We start from the raw sequence: 19,041 nt of genomic DNA on the forward strand, positions 1-19,041 counted from the left end.
CTCTTTCAGAAGCCAGGCTTTTCCTCCAGGTGTGTCCTTAATGAGGGATTCGTGTGGTTGAAGATAATGGAATCCAATCTATTTTAAACAAAAAGGAAATTTTGCTCAAAAAATTGTTGGAGGGCTTCCCTGGTGGCACAGTGGTTGAGAGTCCGCCTGCCGATGCAGGGGACATGGGTTCGTGCCCCGGTCCGGGAAGATCCCACATGCCGCGGAGCGGCTGGGCCCGTGAGCCAGTGGCCGCTGAGCCTGCACGTCCGGAGCCTGTGCTCCGCAACAGGAGAGGCCACAACAGTGAGAGGCCCACGGACCGCAAAAAAAAAATAATAATAAAGAATCGAGACAGCAACAAAAAGCATTAAACCAAGTGTGGGTCCCTCTAGACGTGGGCCCTGTGTGACTGCTCTGGTCACAGCCCAGGATGCTGGCCCCAGCTCTCGCCATATTGGCCTGCTAATCGCACCTGCAAAACAGATGCTTCCTGCACCGTTGCTCCTCCCCACCTACATCAGGACCAAATCCACGTCTGTGAGAGCGCAGAAGCCTGCAGAACCCTGGCTGCAAGGGCATCTGAGAAAAACATCCTTTCCGGCAGTGCAGGCTCTTCCCCAATGGAAGCTCTCTAGGAGGAGCTGGGAAAGACGCTGGGCTGCTCTGCTTATCTACCCAAATGCACAGACGCCAGAAGCAAAGATGCCTTTTGCGGAGCGATGTCTTCTCCCTCTGTTGTTTCGAGACCCATCCTGCTCTGTTGTGGCTTTTCACTCACGACACCTGACGCACAGCGGACCGAATGCCATGCGTGCCTTCTCTGTGGGAGGCATGTGTTGGGTGCTGGAGATGCCATGGTGATGAAAGAAGATGAGGTCCCTGCTCACTGGAGTTTCCCTCAAGTGGGTGGAAATGAAACATTAACGCCTGAACAACCAAGTGGGATGATGTCAGGTGACCATTTCTGGGGGGCAGAGTTGCTATATTCTAAAATACATCTCAAAGCCATTCTCTCCCCTTGAGCATCAATGGTACCATTTTATCCCAGCCAACACCATCTCTTAGCTGATCTCCTCATTTTCACTCTTACCTCCCTCCAATCCATCCACCACGGCACGGCTAGGCAAATCCTTTTGAAAACCTAAATTAGATCATGGACATTCCGTTGCTTAAATCCTCCCCCTAGTTTTGGCCTGTCCTTGGAAAAAGTCCATACGTCCTCATGAGTCCTACAAAACCACATGCCAGCTGGTCCCTGTCTGTCTCTAACCATCCCCCACTTGCCCACTATGCCGCACCAGTGTCCTTTCTGCTTCTGGGGACACGCCAAGTTCCTCCTGACCTCTGTCTTTGAACTTACAGATCTTATAGTTCACGGGACACGGCAGTCCTTCTCAGCTTGCGGCATTCAGCTGACGGGTCACCTTCTCAGAAAGGTTATCTCTGGCCACCTACCTAGGGCAGAATCTTCACACCACCCCACAGTTACGCTACAGCATGTGTTTCTCCCCAAGCATAGTCTGAAATTATCCTGTTTATCTGTTTCTGGGTTTCCCCTTCCTCTCCATGAGGTCAGAGACCCTACCTTTGTGATTCAATCCTTCACCCCAAGCTCAGCACAGTGCCTGACACATAGTAGCAGCTCTAGAAATATTTGTTAATGGGCTGACTTTCTGACAGATGGATGAGTGGAAACACAGCTACGCTCACGGGGCCTAGAAAGTTGGATCAGCGTTCCTTATTTAAGGAGAAGGAATTCAACTTAAAAACCTGAGCAAGATTTGGGGTGGCTGGAGAGTTTGGGAAAATTGAAGCAGAGATTTCAAAGTGACAGGCCGTAATCAAATCATGCAAGTCAGCTATTCTGGAAAAAATGCAGGCTGGCTTCGGGGTGAAAAGGCCAGGCCAACAACTGTCCAGTAGGACGGATGATCTCACACTTGTTCAGGGGTTGTTCTGAGGTTATTCTCTTCCTGTTCACGTGGTGCGCGTTGTCACAGTGAAATCGCTGGAACCAGATGGCCTGTTCTTCTCTGGGGGCTCCAGTGGCCCCTGTAGCACTGGAGCGGCTCCCTGCTTCTTATACCAGCCCCCTAAGGACAGAGGGACTAAGTGCTGGAAAGGCCCAGCTACCATGCTTGAGGGTTTTCTTTTTAGGTTGATTTCCCAGCTTTCTGCCCAGCCCCAGATTAAGGCAGACAACTGTCCAGATTCCTTGGGGCTGAGGAGGTCCCCGGATGGCAGGACCTTCAATTTTAAAGCTAGGAAAGTCCAGATTGGGACAACGGAGTCACCCTTCCACCAGGCCACCGAAGGAAGGTGTCCAGCATCCTTATTTTTTTCCTCAAGGTCTTAGTCCTTGATGGTGTCCGGATTCTGCCTCCAAGTGTGTCATCCTACACCACCCTTATATGGTCTGATCCATTTTGTACCCCGGGAGCTCAGGGTTTCACCTCCTCCTTGTAACCCCAAGAAGCCCTCCTGCCTCGTCTACTCTGGGAGGAGTAGGAGAACGTTTAGGGACATTCCTTAAATACAATTATAATGATACCTCTGACGATACAACTCAGGGGAAAATAATGCCTAACTATTCATAGTAGTGACCCTCTGTCATATTGAAGATGGGTCTGCAAGCTTTTTCTCTAAAGCTTGCAATAATCTTTTCGGCTAGACGGTAATCTTTTAGGTTGTGTGGACCATACAGTCTCTCATAACTACCGAGCTTTGCCACTGTAGCATGAAAGCAGCCAAAACAGTATGTGAACAAATGGGCCTGGCTCTTCCAATAAGAGTTTATTTACAAATACTGGCAGTGAGCCTGATTCAGCCCCTGGGCCATAGTTTGTGGATCTCTTATGTAGAGCATGCTTCCAGATAATTAAAACATTTCTTTTCTTAAGTCCACAGAAGCTTTCTTTGTCCCCACCACACAGATAGGCCATAGCTCCACGTACACCTTACACACCTTCTTCTGTATTCCTGTCTTTCCCTCCTTTAATCATTCATGCCATCACTCAACTGGGCTTATGGAAACATCTGCCCCACAAAGTGAATTCTTGCACAACGACATTGATATGGAAAGAAAGATCATGTGGAACTTACTTTTAGAGGATGTTTAATGCCAGTTTGTAATATAAAAGCTGGACATGGAGTCTGAGCCAATAACTAGGATAATTGAGATGAATACCTAGTTGATGCTTTGTCAATGGGATTGCTAGGTTAATAGGGTAAAACTCCTCTGATGAGGAGGATCACCGTCACCCCAAATAGTGGCTTTAAAGGGAGGTTTTGAGATGTTCGCTGTTTCTGGTTTTGTTTTTCAAACTAAAGAGTATTAATCTGTGGGATCGGGGGCAGGCCTCTGTAGGAGTGAGTGGCTTACTAGAGCGCTGCTTTCATCCTATGTGCAATTTAATATTCCTGAGCCAACCAGCATCTTCGTAGCATATTTTGAGTTGTGCTGTCCTTAGAAGTATACTTTGTTTTCATGTGCCCCTTGGCCATCTGTATGTCTTCTTTGGAGAAATGTCTGTTTAGGTCTTCCACCCATTTGTTGATTGGGTTGTCTGTTTCTTTGATATTGAGCTGCATGAGCTGTTTGTATATTTTGGAGATTAATCCTTTGTCAGTTGCTTCGTTTGCAAATATTTTCTCCTATTCTGAGGGTTGTCTTTTCATCTTGTTTCATCACGAATTATTAGAGAAACGCAAATCAAAACCACAATGAGGTATCACCTCACACCAGTCAGAATGGCCATCATCAAAAAGTCTACAAACAGTAAACGCTAGAGAGGGTGTGGAGACAAGGGAACCCTCCTGCACTGTTGGTGGGAATGTAAACTGATACAGCCACTATGGAGAACAGTATGGACATTCATTAAAAATAGACCTACCACATGACCCAGCAAGCCCACTACTGGGCATATACCCTGAGAAAACCATAATTCAAAAAGACACATGTACCCCAATGTTCATTGTAGCACTATTTACAATAGCCAGTATATGGAAACAACCTAAATGTCCATTGACAGAGGAATGGATAAAGAAGATGCGGTACATGTATACAACGGAATATTACTCAGCCATAAAAAGGAACGAAATTGGGTCATTTGTAGAGATGTGGATGGAACTAGATTCTGTCATACAGAGTGAAATAAGTCAGAAAGAGAAAAACAAATATCATATATTAACGCATATATGTGGAATCTAGAAAAATGGTACAGATGAACCTATTTGCAGGGTAGGAATAGAGACGCAGACGTAGAGAACGGACATGTGGATGGGGTAGGGAGGAAGGGGATGGTGGGACGAATTGGGAGGTTAAGATTGACATATATATACACTACCGTGTGTAAAGTGGATAACTAGTAGGAACCTGCTGTATAGCACAGGGAGCTCAGCTCGGTGCTCTGTGGTGACCCAGATGGGTGGGAGGGAGGTCCAAGAGGGAGGGGATATATGTATACACATAGCTGATTCACTTTGTTGTATAGCAGAAACTAACACAACATTGTAAAGCAACTATACTCCAATAAAACAGAAAAAGCATGACAAAAAAAGTATACTTTTTAAAATTGAAGTATAGTTGAATTACAATGTTGTGTTAATTACTGCTGTACAGCAAAGTGACTCAGTTATACATACATATATCTATATACACATTTTTTTCATATTCTTTTCCATTATGGTTTATCACAAGATATTGAATATAGTTCCCTGTGCTATAAGAAGCATACTTTCAAACGGAGAAGGGGTAGAAGGGGAAAGAAAACACTGGTAACATTTTAAATTAATTTTCAGAATACGATCCATCGATTGTGCACGTACATGGAAACTGTTTATCTCAGGTGAGAAGTCAGGAGGTGAATGTGAAGAGACAGGGAGAAAAAAAAGGGGGAAAGAAGCTTGTATTTCAGCAGAACGGGCTTATGTGCATTTACCTGTCCCAGAGGTTGGATGTGATTGGAACAGGGACGATGACGAACAGGGCACTAACATTCTGTTGACCCTCTTCCTCCAAGTCCTCTCGGCTGGTGGGGTTATTGCAGAAGAAGAGAGTTCTCTGCAGAGCAGCAGCAGCCCATGTGGGCTCATTGCTGAGCAGATACTGCTGAGTCTAGAAAACGGAGAGCCTTAACAAGTAAATTCCACACCCCCTCAAATTTGTGCCTCGGTAGGGAAGCCTCAGCAGGAAATCCTCCATATGTTTTCCTTTACTACAAGGAACTTCAGAGAATGAGTTCATTCTCTTCAAACATCCTCTCACTGCTGTAAAACGGCACTGGCTGGATGATGAGAAATGTCACTAGGAACACGAGAGGACGCCTACAAACGGAGATAGGGGAGCAGTTACTCTTCTGAATTAGATATTAGTTTGGGAGAAGTTTTATTTTTCCTTTGCTGCTTACATTCTGGACTTCGTGGGCTTTTTTCATTTTGGTTTTCTTTTTTTAAGGACAGTCTTTTGTTTTTGACTGCTTCCTAGTAGAGCTTGGATACTTGGAGAAATAAATATCAAAAGAAGATTTCTCAAAGATTTGTCCTATGGAGGAATGGAGCTCATACCCTGAGGACCAAAGGATTATAGCTCAGATTAGCCTTTGCTCTTAAACAAAAAAGCCAAATTTAAATTCAGGATTACTTGAAAAATATCACTGCAAGTAAGTACTTTGTCTTTATTGTTTTCTTTCTTCCTTTTTAATCTCCTAATAAGCATCTTTTTGGCCTATTGTAATCTCAGTGAAGTTAACAGTTGGATTCTAAATATAAGTAAAATGATTTTGCTAGCTCGTAAATTAATTGCAAGATGAGATATGAAGTGTTCTGCTCTTAACAGTTTAGCAGGTAATATTTATAGAAATGTTTATGTTATCATGCCAAGAATCACTTAATTTCATTAATGTCTCAAGTGAATATCTTTTGCCTCATTTCCTCCAGTAATATAAACTCTATTTTAGATTGGAAAATAAGCCAGTAAAAATGTCTTCTGAAAAGAGCATGGCTGCCCTAGCAAGCAATCAACTTTTGTTGACTTCTCTGGAATATTAAGGGAGATTTGCTGAAGGACCTGTAAATCTACAAAGTAAAATTTGCTACAACTCTGACTCTTGTGAACCCCTTTTGAAAATATGATGAAATCAATGTAGCAAATGTGAAAAAAATCTTAGTGGCGAAAGGGCATTGAAACATCAAAATATTTCAGCTGCTATTACCTTTTCTTAATTACACTATTAAACTGAGCTCCAGCTGTGCATACGTTGTTACCTGCTCAGGACTCCAGGAGTCAAGAGCTGTCAAGCTGATCTAGCAGGATGTGGTAGACGGTGCACAAGTCATCAGGGAGGAAACTAGAAGTGGCCAAGATGTCTTGTTTCCCTCCAGATTCCTAATTTCCACCACCCGTCCCTCTGCCCTCCCTTCCTGATGTGGTAACTGCATCAATTTGTTAGGAGGCGTCCTGCTCCCTCCCTGGCAATCGTAAATAAAGAACTGGCTGCTTTCAAAGTCAAGCCACGTCTGATTGATCTTTGGACAAGAATGAACATAGGAATGATCTGTGCTTTCTCTGCACTCCAGTTCCCCCACTGTACCACTAAAGCCATCCTCCGGGACCCAGCTTTCCGTACACCAGCTGGTCTGAAACGATGTATTCCAAAGAAAGATAATGGTGAGAGTCCCTTCCATGAATGGAGCGTGTTGCACTCCTTCCTCCCTCCAATTTCCCCTAGTCTGTAGAGACTGTCTGCCTTGTCCTCTAAGAAACATGATTCCTGTTCATCACTGGTTGCAAAGCCAAATTCTCCCAGCACTGGCCTCATGACTGTGCAGCCTGTCAGTTAAAGATCATTGTCTGCCAAGCCATCTGTTGCTCTCCCTTAGGAGAGGGTGTTATTTCAGTTCTGTAGGTATCCTTTAAATGTCCCCTACATGTTGTGTAGCAGCTAAATGTAGCCTGAGGGCTAAGTCCTGTTGATAGCAATGGCAGTCTGTGTCCCACTCCTGAAAGTGTTAGTGGTAATGGTGTGATCTTGGATGGCCCAAAAGAGGGAGGTGAGCTGGGGACTGTGAAAAATGCAGCCAGATGAGAGGCTGGTCTTTGCCGTCCTGGAAGGTTGCTGCTTTCATTTTATTTATTTATTGATTTATTAGAAAATTAGCTATAGGTAGAATTGTTTGTTTGTTTGTTTGTTTATGGCTGCGTTGGGCCTTCGTTGCTGCCTGCGGACTTTCTCTAGTTGTGGTGAGCTGGGGCTACTCTTTGTTGTGGTGCATGGACTTCTCATTGTGGTGGCTTCTCTTGTTGCGGAGCGTGGGCTCTAGGTGCATGGGCTGCAGTAGTTGTGGCACACGGGCTCAGCAGTTGTGGCTCACGGACTCTAGAGCACAGGCTCAGTAGTTGTGGCGCATGGGCCTAGTTGCTCCGCGGCATGTGGGATCTTCCCAGACCAGGGCTTGAACCCGTGTCCCCTGCATTGACAGGTGGATTCTTAATCACTGCGCCACCAGGGAAGTCCCAGTTGTTGCTTTTAGAGGAATTACTTGCTTCCTGATTTAGTTGTGCCTAAGGGCTTGTGCTTCTGTTATGGGGCATTGTGTTGTCCTAACAGCCCCTGTTACGGATGCTGGCTACCCATCAGCGATGGCAGTTTGGAGGCTTGACCCTTACAAAGGAGACCCATGAAGAATGTGAGCTTTCCTACTTGTCACACTCCTCCTTCACTAGTTAGGAAAAAGATATTGCCTTCTTTAAGCGGTCTATGCTCTATCTGCTAAGTGAGAGTGGACCTCTATAACTTCTCGCCCTCAATAATGGAACTTACATTGCTGAATTTCAAAAGCCATCAGGTCATCTCTGCAACCTTGGAGAACTTTCCTTTTGTAAAGAGAATGTTTCCTTTGCTTTGAGGAGCTCTTTTATAAACTTATGTCCTGGACAAACCTGAAGTACCCTGTCCTGTGGTACTAGCAGGTGATGACAATGACGATGATGATAATGACATGTAACGAGTGTTGACTGCCATCTTTTGCCAGGTGTGATACTAAATATCTATGACACTTATGACATTAAATCTTCCCTGCCTTACCTGTAATGCAGATAATGTAGACAGCCTCCTTCACACATTTCAATGGAGGAGGAACAAAAGAGATAAGAACGTTCCTATCAACTGGCATCCTGTCTTCTTTTTGTTTGTTGTCTTTGTATCTTTCATTCAACTGTCTAATGACCAAGGTTATGGATTGTCCAGGTTCCTTTCTGCATGACTTTAATTCATGGATAACATTCCTGGCGGAACCTAGGTAGTGGGCTGGGGTGGAGTGGCAGGTGAAATTGGAACTTCAGCAGTGAGCTTTAGGGCATGTATTGGAAATGGATTTCATTTCTTTCTGCTCTGCATTAGACTCTGTGTAGAGTGTGGCTTCACCCACATCATGCTTCTCTATGGTTCACTTTCTTCAGGGTTATGGGGATAATTAAACTTTGTGGGCTTAAAAGCATCAAAATCCTGGGGAGAAAACAGCACATTCGTGAGCAAACGTGTTTTAACTGTTCATGTTGGGCCAGGTTCTCATTGGGAGCAAATAGTACACTTAGAAGACAGAACAAAGTCTTTCAAATTACCAGAAGGTGGGTAATATGGAGGGAGAGGGTTCAGATTTTTTTTTGCAATCATAAAACGTATATTTTAAGTAAGGTTTACTATTACTATCTACTGTTATAAAGATTTTATTAACATATGACAAATTGGGATAAGCTGGTTTGTAGATGATGATTCAGGACAAATGACATATGAAATAATCAATGAGTAAATGAATAAAGAAATAATACATTTATTAATTGGGAGATGGAAGTCATTGGGGATTTAATAACACTTTTTTTGCTTTTTGATATTGTTTCTAATCTGGGTCATGGAAACATTTTAAGATAATTTACTGCCTTGATTATATCTTTGATTCAATGATTGTTTATTGAGTATCATTTCGGGCATCACTCTCTGGAATAATCCATGATTACATTTGGGAACAAATGTAGGGCTATAGGGTGAGTGAGTATATTAGATGAGGAGAGAGAACAATTGAATTCAGAAATACTAACCTCTCACAACTTCAGATTCACAGAAATTTGAAACTAGGATAGATTTTGGATCATCTTAGCCAACTCCTTTACATTATATAAGAGGAAACCGAAGTCAAAAACTGATTTACACATCACTAATTAGCTACAGAACTAGGATGAGAATTCTAGTCTCTGGCCTGCAAATCCAATAGCTTTTTGTTTACTTTTCAGTTCTATGTTTTTAATATATTATTTTTTTAATCATTCAAAAATAAAGATGTGCTCCATGATCATGCCAATTGCATTGCTTTCGCCTTTTAAATATCTTAATGTAAAATGTCTCAAACACACAAAAATAGTATCATGATTATCTGCAAACACACCACCAAGATTAACTATGTTATTTTGCTATCTTCAGTTCAGATAATGTGTAAAATAAAAGGAAGCACATTACAAATACAGTCAAAGCACTATCCCCACCTTTCTCCCCTCTTCCCTCGCAAGAGATAGTTATCCTTAAATTGCTATATATGATTCCTATGTACTATACTTTAGTACTTTTACTGTGTGTGGGGGTTTGTATATGTGTGAGGGGGTGGTGGGTTTTTAGGTCCAGACGTGGATGTATCTATGTGAGGTTATATCTAACATCTATTTGTGGTTATACTGTTGCTTTGTGTTCAAATTTTAAGATATATAAAGCATTGTCTTTATATATTTATATATTCTCTAACTTTTTTATTCAAAGTTGTTTTGGAGATGTATCCATGTTGATACATAGGTATCTAGTTGATTTTGTTATAACTGCGGGATAGTATCACATTGCATAAATCATCGAAGGTTGATTTATCCATTTTCTTACTGAGGGAAATTTGCATCGTCTCTGCAGTTTTGCTATCTGAACAGTACAGCAATGGTCTTTGTATGTATCTTCTTACACTTGTGCTAGGATTTCTCAAGAAGAGTTCAACCTAGAAGTTGAACTGTCAGGTCATAAGGGTACACATTTTCCCTAGAGATTGTTAAGCTCTTCTGCAAACTCTACTGGTTTATTTGACCACCAACAATGTTGAGCAGTAGTTCTAAACTCTGCCTGCAGAAAGAATCAGCTAAGGAGCACTTTAAAATGACCAATGCCTAAGTCCCACCCCAGACCAATTAAACCAGAATCTCTGGGGATGGGAGCCAAGACAGTTTTCAAGTTCCCTGGGTGATTCTAATGTACAACTAGGGTTAAGAACCACTGATTTAGCATTTTTCTGTTTCCCCACTTGTTTTCCAACATTTGGTATTATCAGACATTCTGTTCTGCTAATCTCTGGGTGCAAGGACTTTGTAATTACTGGTGAAGCTGAGTATATTTGTACAGTGTTACTGAGCATTCCAATGACTTCCATTGAGAATTATGTGTGGCATATTTCACCCATTTTTTTCTCTTTAATTGTCTTTTATTATTGATTTGTAGGCACTTTCTTTACATTCTGGACAGTAATTGTGAAAGGGGGGCATATAATTGCCAAATATCTACCCTAGTCAATAACTTATCTTTTCACTTATTTGTGCTATAGAAGTTTAAAAATTTGTGCTATAGAAGTTTAAAAATTTTTTAATATACTTAAATCTGTCAATATTTTCCTTTATGCTTTGTATGATGAGAAATCTTACATATTTTCTATATGATTTTGTAAATCTATGTTTCTGTCTTTTCTTCAAAAAGTTTTACAGTTATACTTTTTCCCAATGAAGTTTTTAATCTGTCTAGAATTTATATTTCTGTATGGTGTAATGTATTGATCAAATTTTATCTTTGCTTTTTTTTCTTCTTTTTTTTGGTTCTAGTACAGTTTTCTAACTAGTCCATCTTTTCCCAGTGACATTTAGTGCTATTGAGACCTCATATGTCTTTTTTCCATTCCATCCTTGTACCAATACCATGTTTTAATTATTACAATCTTATAATAAATCAACCATTTTAAACTATTTTTCCAAAAATGTGCATTGCCTATTCTTGAATATTTACTATACCATATGAATGTATGTGCAACACCGTTTCAGGTCACATGAAAGACAGTGCTGCGAGTTGGCTTACAGTTGCTTTGAATTTATAGATTATTGGGGGGTGATTTTTCTATATAAATTCGAGTCTCCCCATTCAAGGGCATAATTTAGCTCTCCATTTATTTAAGCTTACTTTCATGTCTTTCAATATATTTTATAATTTTCCCTACAAATATTTTCCAGATTTTTGTTAGATTCATGATTGTTGTTGAAGTGAATTATTTTTATTGTAAATTTTATTTTTTCCTGAAATGTTCTAACTACTGGCTGACGGTTCATAGAAACATACTAGATTTTTGTTTAACTCTTGTTTCCAACCATGTTGAACTCATTTGTTTTAAAAGTTTATCAATTACTTAGATTTTCTAAATAATCATATATACAAATAATAACAATCCTGTTCATTCTTGTAACATTGATACGTTTTATTTTAATTTAACTGAGTATAAAGATTTAATTAATTGATTAATTAATTTATATTCTCTATATATTTTTTTCTACTTGCTATCATGATTAGGCACTCCTGCACAAGGTTAAATAGAAGCATTGACAGCAAGCATCCTGTCTTGTCCTGAGTTTTATATAAAATCCCTTTGACTTTTTCACCATTAAGTATATTTTCTTGAGTTTTTACTGGATATTTTTTATCAGGTTAAGAAAAAGTTTCCTTCTAATTCTTCTTTGCTGAAATGTTTTATTAGGAAAGTATTTTGAGTTTCAAATATTTTCTGCATCTGTAGAGATGAATTTATGGTGTTCCCCTTTTAATATGTTAACTGGTAAATTATATTAATAAGTTTCCTAAAATTGAACCATCCCTGTATTCTGGGATAACGCCTTGATCATAATTTTTAAAATATTCATTCTAAGTTTGGTTTGCTAATATTCTGCCTAGGATTTTTATATTTATAGATGAAACTGGCCTGTAATTTTTCTTACTCATTTTACATCAGTTTATCTTCTTATGGGTTACAAAATGATTATCAGCTTATTCTATTCTATGGAAACATTTAAATAAGATTAGGATTACTTTTAATTTGAAACTTGATAGAACGTATCTGAAAAAATCCTAGGTCTGTGTGTGTGTGTGTGTGTGTGTGTGTGTATACAGACTTTAGTGATTCCATTTCTCTTAATATTGGTCAATTAAGGTTTTCACTTCCTTCCTGAGTAATTGTTAGTTACATTTATAGTGAATTTACCATATTGGCTAGATTTTCAAATGCATTGACATAAAATTGTTCCTGATATTCTCTTTTTTAACAATTTCTACCTTATCTGTAGTTGTTCCTTTTTTTCATACTAATATAGTCATTTGTGTTGTCCCTTTCTCTCTTTTTAAATCAGTATTGCAAGAATGTTATCAGTTTATTAGTTTTTTTCAACTAATAAACAATTTTTGTTTTTCTAGGATATCTCTGTCATTAATTGGCAAATACCCTTGGCAGTCAAACCATAATTTAGTTGGGTATATTATTCTAGATCAGCAGGTATTTTCTCTAATTCATTTTATTGGGTTGGCCAAAAAGTTCATTCGGGATTTTCCGTAACAACTTACAGAAGCACTCAAATGAACTTTTTGGCCAACCCAATAAAATATTCTATTGATTTCTGTTACTTATCTTTGGTTTTGGAAGTCTACTGTGCCTATTGTTATCCCTTGGTGCAACTTATCTTTTCTCTCTGGATACTTTTAAAATCTCTTTTAAGATCTCTTTGTAGTTCTGCTGTTTCACTACAATGTATCTCATTGTGGATTTGTCCTTTATTTATCTTGATTACTTCTTAACTCATAGGAATCATATATTTAATCTATTCTGGGACATATACAGGCCTATATCTTTGAATATTGATGCTTTGATAATTCTGTTCACTCTCTGAAATTAATATTAGACATGAATATTTTGTTCATTTCATGCTCTCTGTCTCTTAATTTTATATTCATCCCTTTATCTCACTGTGCTGCATTCTGAGTTGTTTCCTTAAACCTGTCTTTCAGACCACTGATTATGTCTTCAGCTGTGTCTATTCAGCTGTTTCACCTCTCCATTGAATTTCTCATTCCATAGCTATAGTTTTCATTTCTAGATAGTCTACCTACCATTACTTTAATACCGTGTTTTTCTTTTCATATGGCTTGTATTCCTTTTGGTGTTAGTCATTTAAAATTTATGTGAAATAATCTCTTATTTTGTTCATTTATCCAAAGTCCTTAGGGTTCAGAGTCTTCTATTTGTTGTGTCTGGTGGTATGATTCTTCTGATGGATTGTTTCTTCGTGTGATGAGTAATTTAGGACAATGGGCTCATCCTCAGTAGGGAATACTGTATAAAAACATGCAACCAGTGTCCCCTTCAGACATTTTGCATTTGTTTTTGCTTTTTGTGTCCTAGGATGAATCCTTAGGCTAATTTCTTGACTCACAAATTCCTGGACCACACAAACAATCCTGATTATAAATTCTGGCACTATCTTTTCCCTTCACTTGGTATCTAGATAGAGACAGACAGGCATCTTTACCGTGTCCATTTGCTGGGACTCTATCACCTGTCCGTACCCTTACATTGGAATTTAAACCCAACCTTCTGGGTTACTGAGACATGTAAGTTTCCCCGATGCAGACCACACTCTGTTTGTGCCCTTACCATACTGCTTTTTAGATCCACATATCTTACCCCTGGCCTTCTCTCTTGCATGCTCTTTCTCTCACTCTTGCTTTCTTTTTTTGCAAACGTAGTAATGCATTTAAAAGAATAGCATCTTGGGCTTCCCAGGTGGCGCAGTGGTTGAGAGTCTGCCTGCCGATGCAGGGGACACGGGTTCGTGCCTCGGTCCGGGAAGATCCCACATGCCGCGGAGCAGCTGGGCTTGTGAGCCACGGCCGCTGAGGCTGCGTGTCCGGAGCCTGTGCTCTGCAACGGGAGAGGCCACAACAGTGAGAGGCCCGCGTACCGCAAAAAAAAAAAAGAAGTGTGTTTTTATCTGTTTTTTCTAAGTGGGAAAGTTTTCAAATTTTCTTGAGAAAAAAATTCAGAACAAGAAGTCCTAGTTTGGCCTTTTGGACATTAAAAAAGAAGCCTAAGAATTTCACAAATCATATTCTCCATGCAAACTTTTCTTGCTAGTTTCTGTAGAAATGTAGTTTATCCAAAAATCAGCGTGAAAATTATTAATGTAACTCTGAATGTTTTGCTGTGTAACTGCTGAGGAATTGCATTCCTTTGAACTTCTACGATAAACTCAGCCACAGCCTGGTGTGTTGAGGATAACGGGGTGAGGAGGGGCTATATCCTACTTTGAGAAATTTTTCAGGGAGTGTTCTGTAGAGGAACAAATACTGTTTTCTGAAAAAGTGCAAGCATCATTTGCTTTTTCTTAGTGAGAGACCAGAAGGATATATATTTTTAAAGGTTATAATGAAACCCCAAAGCCCTTTCTGGCTCTATAATTCTGTGATTTTTTTTACTATCTTGAGAAAATTTCCCAAAAAATCTTATAGCCTGTGTGCAGCTTTGTAACCAAATCCTAGGAATCAAAGTTCCTTAATCTTCCTAAGATGCTCTCCTTTTCTCTCTGTCATTCACCCTAGCGTCTTAGCAAGTCCATAGATATGAAAGGGACTGTATTCAACCTTTTTTTGCTGTTAATGTTTTTTGATCTGATTTTTCCACGGGATGTCAAAGAATACATTGCCAAACAAAACAATTATTTGACTAAAGAGAACGTTACTTATTGAATACTATCTAAACATGACATATTTCAAAGTATACACTGTTGGAAGTTTTCAAAACTTCCGCTGAACATGCTATAATTTTGAGATATTTTGCCCCAAAATTCTCTTTGGAAGCAACAACTTAATAATAAGACACAGTTGAAATAAAAACAAAGGATTCTTTTAAAAAAATATCAAATGTTCTTTCAACACTCGATACCCAAAGTTATTTCTGAGGCCTCACCATATTATTTTAGATTAAATATCTAAAACAAATTATTACAAAAATAAACCCATCCCTTCGCTGGATTTCATTCTGTGTTTGGATTGGGGTGGAGTCAGTTGTTAGGTGCATGACCAGAGCACAGGCACTGAGTCTTTTTATTTTCTTAATTATGAATTATCGTTTCAAGCCCTCATTGGCGGTTTACCATGGCAGTAATCCCTACCAAAACAGTTGTTCGTCTAGATCCTAAGTGGTTTGCTAGAACATTAACCTTGACTTGACCCCTGATGGTCACAGGGTCAATAATTACAACTTCTAGAAAAACTATCAGTAGGGACTGTACCCTGAATTATGTTACTTGCCTTTAAAAATAATTATAGTATGTTTGTCATTCAGAAGGACTAGATCAGCAAGGCTAATGAAAATGTTTAAATCCTTATCAGTTGGAATGAAAAGGGCTGGCTCCAGAAAGTGCTGACCTTGGAATTTTTGTGCCGCTTGTGTTGATCCTGTTTGCTGATGCACATGACCTACTGATGTGTGGCTTGGCAAGCCATAGAGGCTTATTCACCCATGCTGGATGGGAAAGGGGCTTCCGGGCCGCTCCCTGGGCTGTGGCATTCCTCTGGTTCTCTAACAAAGCTTTCAACTGGCATCTGGGACTAATGAGCATACAGTCCCAGGAGCAATGGAGCACAGTTTTCCGTCACCCATTAAGACGAGCTCTAAGCCCCAAGCTTATCAAGCCTGAACCAGGAGAAGCTAGGGCCAAAGGCTGAAGATAAAACAGTCACTAATAGTTTCATAAACTGCGTGAATAATTCCACGTTAACAATAAATACTGCATGTTTAGTGATATTACCTAAGCCCTAATAGCCAAGGTGCTCACTGACCCTGGCCATTAAAGGCAACATAGCTCTTTTCAGGAGAATCTGAATTAAGCCTACTTTACATAAAGTTTAGTCTGAGGACATTTCTCCAAGTAATCTTCCCCCTCTTTGTGTAGACAAGCGACCTCATTCTGCTAGGGTCACAAGGGATGAAGTAAGTGCTAGAGGTGGGCCATCCTGACCTGGTGGGAGATGTACAGAAAATCCTGGTGCAGCTGATTCTGCCTTAGGATGTCGGTTATTTTTGCATTTTAATTTAAGCTTTCAATTATGTGCCTTGCTGCAGTGTAATCGGGGAATAAATAGATTAGAGGAAAACAGGGCGAAAAACTACTCATAGTCGTTACATACTATTTATTCTATTTTGTCAAGGATGTCAGAAATATAAGGTCATTAAAAATCAGTAAGTTGCTGGAAATGGGGATGATGGGAAGGGGGAGTCATACCCCTTCCCTGAGACCTTAGCATTGATGTTTGAAAGGACACTTGAAGATCCTATTCGGCCACTGGTATATTGTAGACTTCATACATATAAGTGGCATAAGTGAATATGGAGACCTACTCAGTAAAAATATTTTAAAAGTCTTTAAAGTACATAATCATTAATTTGTAATTCTAAAGCTGTTATATTCTTCCCCACTTGCATTGGTGATCTTGATTTTACACAGCCATCCCTGTACTATATGGCTCTACTATTTTTTGTCCTATATATTTGCATCCTACCATTTCTACTTCTCTGTCTCATTTATTTCACAATTCTGTTTGAGAATCCCTGGAGACCTGGCTTAAACTTCCTTTCATCCTGTCCAGATTGGCCATCTCGTTCCAGTTTTTCATTGAGCTCGTCTTTCTTTCCTCTATCATGGCATTCCATCGTTGCTCTTAATCAGGTCTGATTCACGGTCACAGGTCTCATGGGTCTCTGCCCATGTACACTGTTCCACGTTACCTTTGATGCCCCTTGCCTCCTTCTTCCTTTCTAATAGGACCTGCATCCTTAACATCTACAGACTAGTTGAGAAACTTGTTGATCATTCTCTCATGCCATCTCTCACACAAAATGTTTCTTTGCACATCCCCTCTGCCCTCAGTATATAAATTAGAACTCAACCTTTCAATGTAAACTTACTCGATTTGGGACTCTTGGGTATTTGAAGTATAACTTGAGCAACACTCCTTTCCTATGTTAAAATATGTGTGATTGACATGTATTGGGAAGGCAGGATATGACTGGATACCAGATTATAGGCAATTGTAAGGCAGTTACTAGGTTTCATGTTCTGTAGCATCTCGTGTGAATCCGTGAACTCTTAATTTGCAGAATCAGTATCACAGAAGCTGATGGTGGTGGTATCCAACCCCCTAAATGAACTTCTAGCAAATATATAGAGTTGGCAGAGTGCCGTGGAGTTCTAGCATTATTTAAATTATTCTAAAAAAAATATCCAGGAACCACCCCAAACAGATAAGTCATCCATATGCTTATAAAAATCAGAACAGTATCCATTGGAATTACCTTTTCATGCACCTAGCGACTGACATATACAAGTTCTCAATAAGTACTAAATCTATCATCATTGGAATATGTTTCCAATACCATATGATTGATCACCATCATCAACTCTTCCAGCAATTTTTCTATAAAATCTGTAGCTAGTTTATGGTTACGTCAAGAATCCCAAAGCCACTGTGAAATCAGTGCAGCAATTGGTGGTCACAGCTCCTTAAACTGAAGTTCTTTAACCTAAGGATACAAGCTTCCATCTTCCCTTGATATGCCTAAAAGATAAAAAGTTAACATTTTTCAAGATTGATGAAACAGTGATAACAGTTCTTCCTCATGGAAGAATGAAAATATACATCTTTAGATTACTACATGAATGATTTAATTCACACATAAAGAATTATCACAGTTCAGTATTATTAAATATTGAAACAGAAGTAGAAGATATATGATCACCTTTCTTATATTTTATTAAAAGTAGGGTAACACATTGAGATCCAAGGTGGATTTGGAGACTAATTTAAGCTCTGCAGACCTTGGATTTTATACTTATCAATAATGGTTCCCCTGTTCTTTGATTACATGTGTTTCTTTCAAGGTATTTTTAACTTTAGAACGCTGAAGCAAAGATATTCAGATTCAACCTTGGAATTTAATACATCATCTCTTTCGCCAGAGACATTTCACTGATCCTGTGTTATTTAAAGGCCAAATGGAACTGTTATGGTGAAAATCTGAAAAGAATGTCAGAACTAACACAGTATGGAGATCACATTTTCACAGAAATAATGATTCCAAGTCTTGTCATTTAATTTGCATGGTTGAATGAACTTGTCTTTCTCCTACTCCAGAAATACAGCCTACCACGTCCCGAACTGCAGCCCTTTCGAAAAGAGGTCAAGTCCCTAGGTTAGCATTCCACGATCGTGCCCACTCCACAACTTCAAACCCAGTAACAATTTTTTAATTAAAAATGAATTCTAAGCCTATAAGCTTATCCTTTCTGAGAAAATGATGGGAGGAGGATGGAATTGCTCTATATTTCTTTTAACTAAAAATGAAGTCACTTAACCTAGAAATTTGTATCTCAGGTGGGGGCATGTGAACTATCACAGAAAGGAATAGATCGTGTTACCCAGAACCCAAGGACCACTGATGGTACCTTCTCAGGACAGCTGACAAAATTCTTCCTAGGAGAATTTCCCTGGGTCACTTTCATGAGTATATTATTAGCATCGTCTGTGTTAGTGGGCATAGTTCTATAATAAACAATGTCCACATTTCAGTGGCTCATCACTAAAATGTGTGTTTATTACTCACAACATAGTCCATTGGTGTGAGGATGAACAAAGCGTGAGGGTTCTGCTCTAAGCAGTCACTCAGGGACCCAAGCTCCTTCAACGTGTGACTTTGCTATTTCTAGGACCCCTGCCTTCTCTGCGTTCAGCCCACCAGAGGGAGCCAATCACAGAGGACTTCCTGGGAGGTTACCTGGGGCCAGATCTGAAAGTAGTGTATGGCCCTTCTGTCCTCATCCCATTGACTGGAACTCAATCATACAACCCCATTTAACTGCAAGGGAGACTGAAAAATGAAGCCTAAACG

At 39.7% G+C, this 19,041-nt stretch overlaps 1 protein-coding gene across 12 annotated transcripts in view; it reads left to right on the plus strand.

Moving 5' to 3' along the window:
* KIAA1217 (KIAA1217 ortholog) overlaps window positions 1-19,041 on the plus strand; it is a 772,703-nt gene that overhangs the window by 358,784 nt on the left and 394,878 nt on the right. The window lies entirely within an intron of this gene.

The sequence above is a fragment of the Pseudorca crassidens genome, chromosome 1, assembly GCF_039906515.1.
Source record: "Pseudorca crassidens isolate mPseCra1 chromosome 1, mPseCra1.hap1, whole genome shotgun sequence".
Classification (NCBI taxonomy): Eukaryota; Metazoa; Chordata; class Mammalia; order Artiodactyla; family Delphinidae; genus Pseudorca; species Pseudorca crassidens.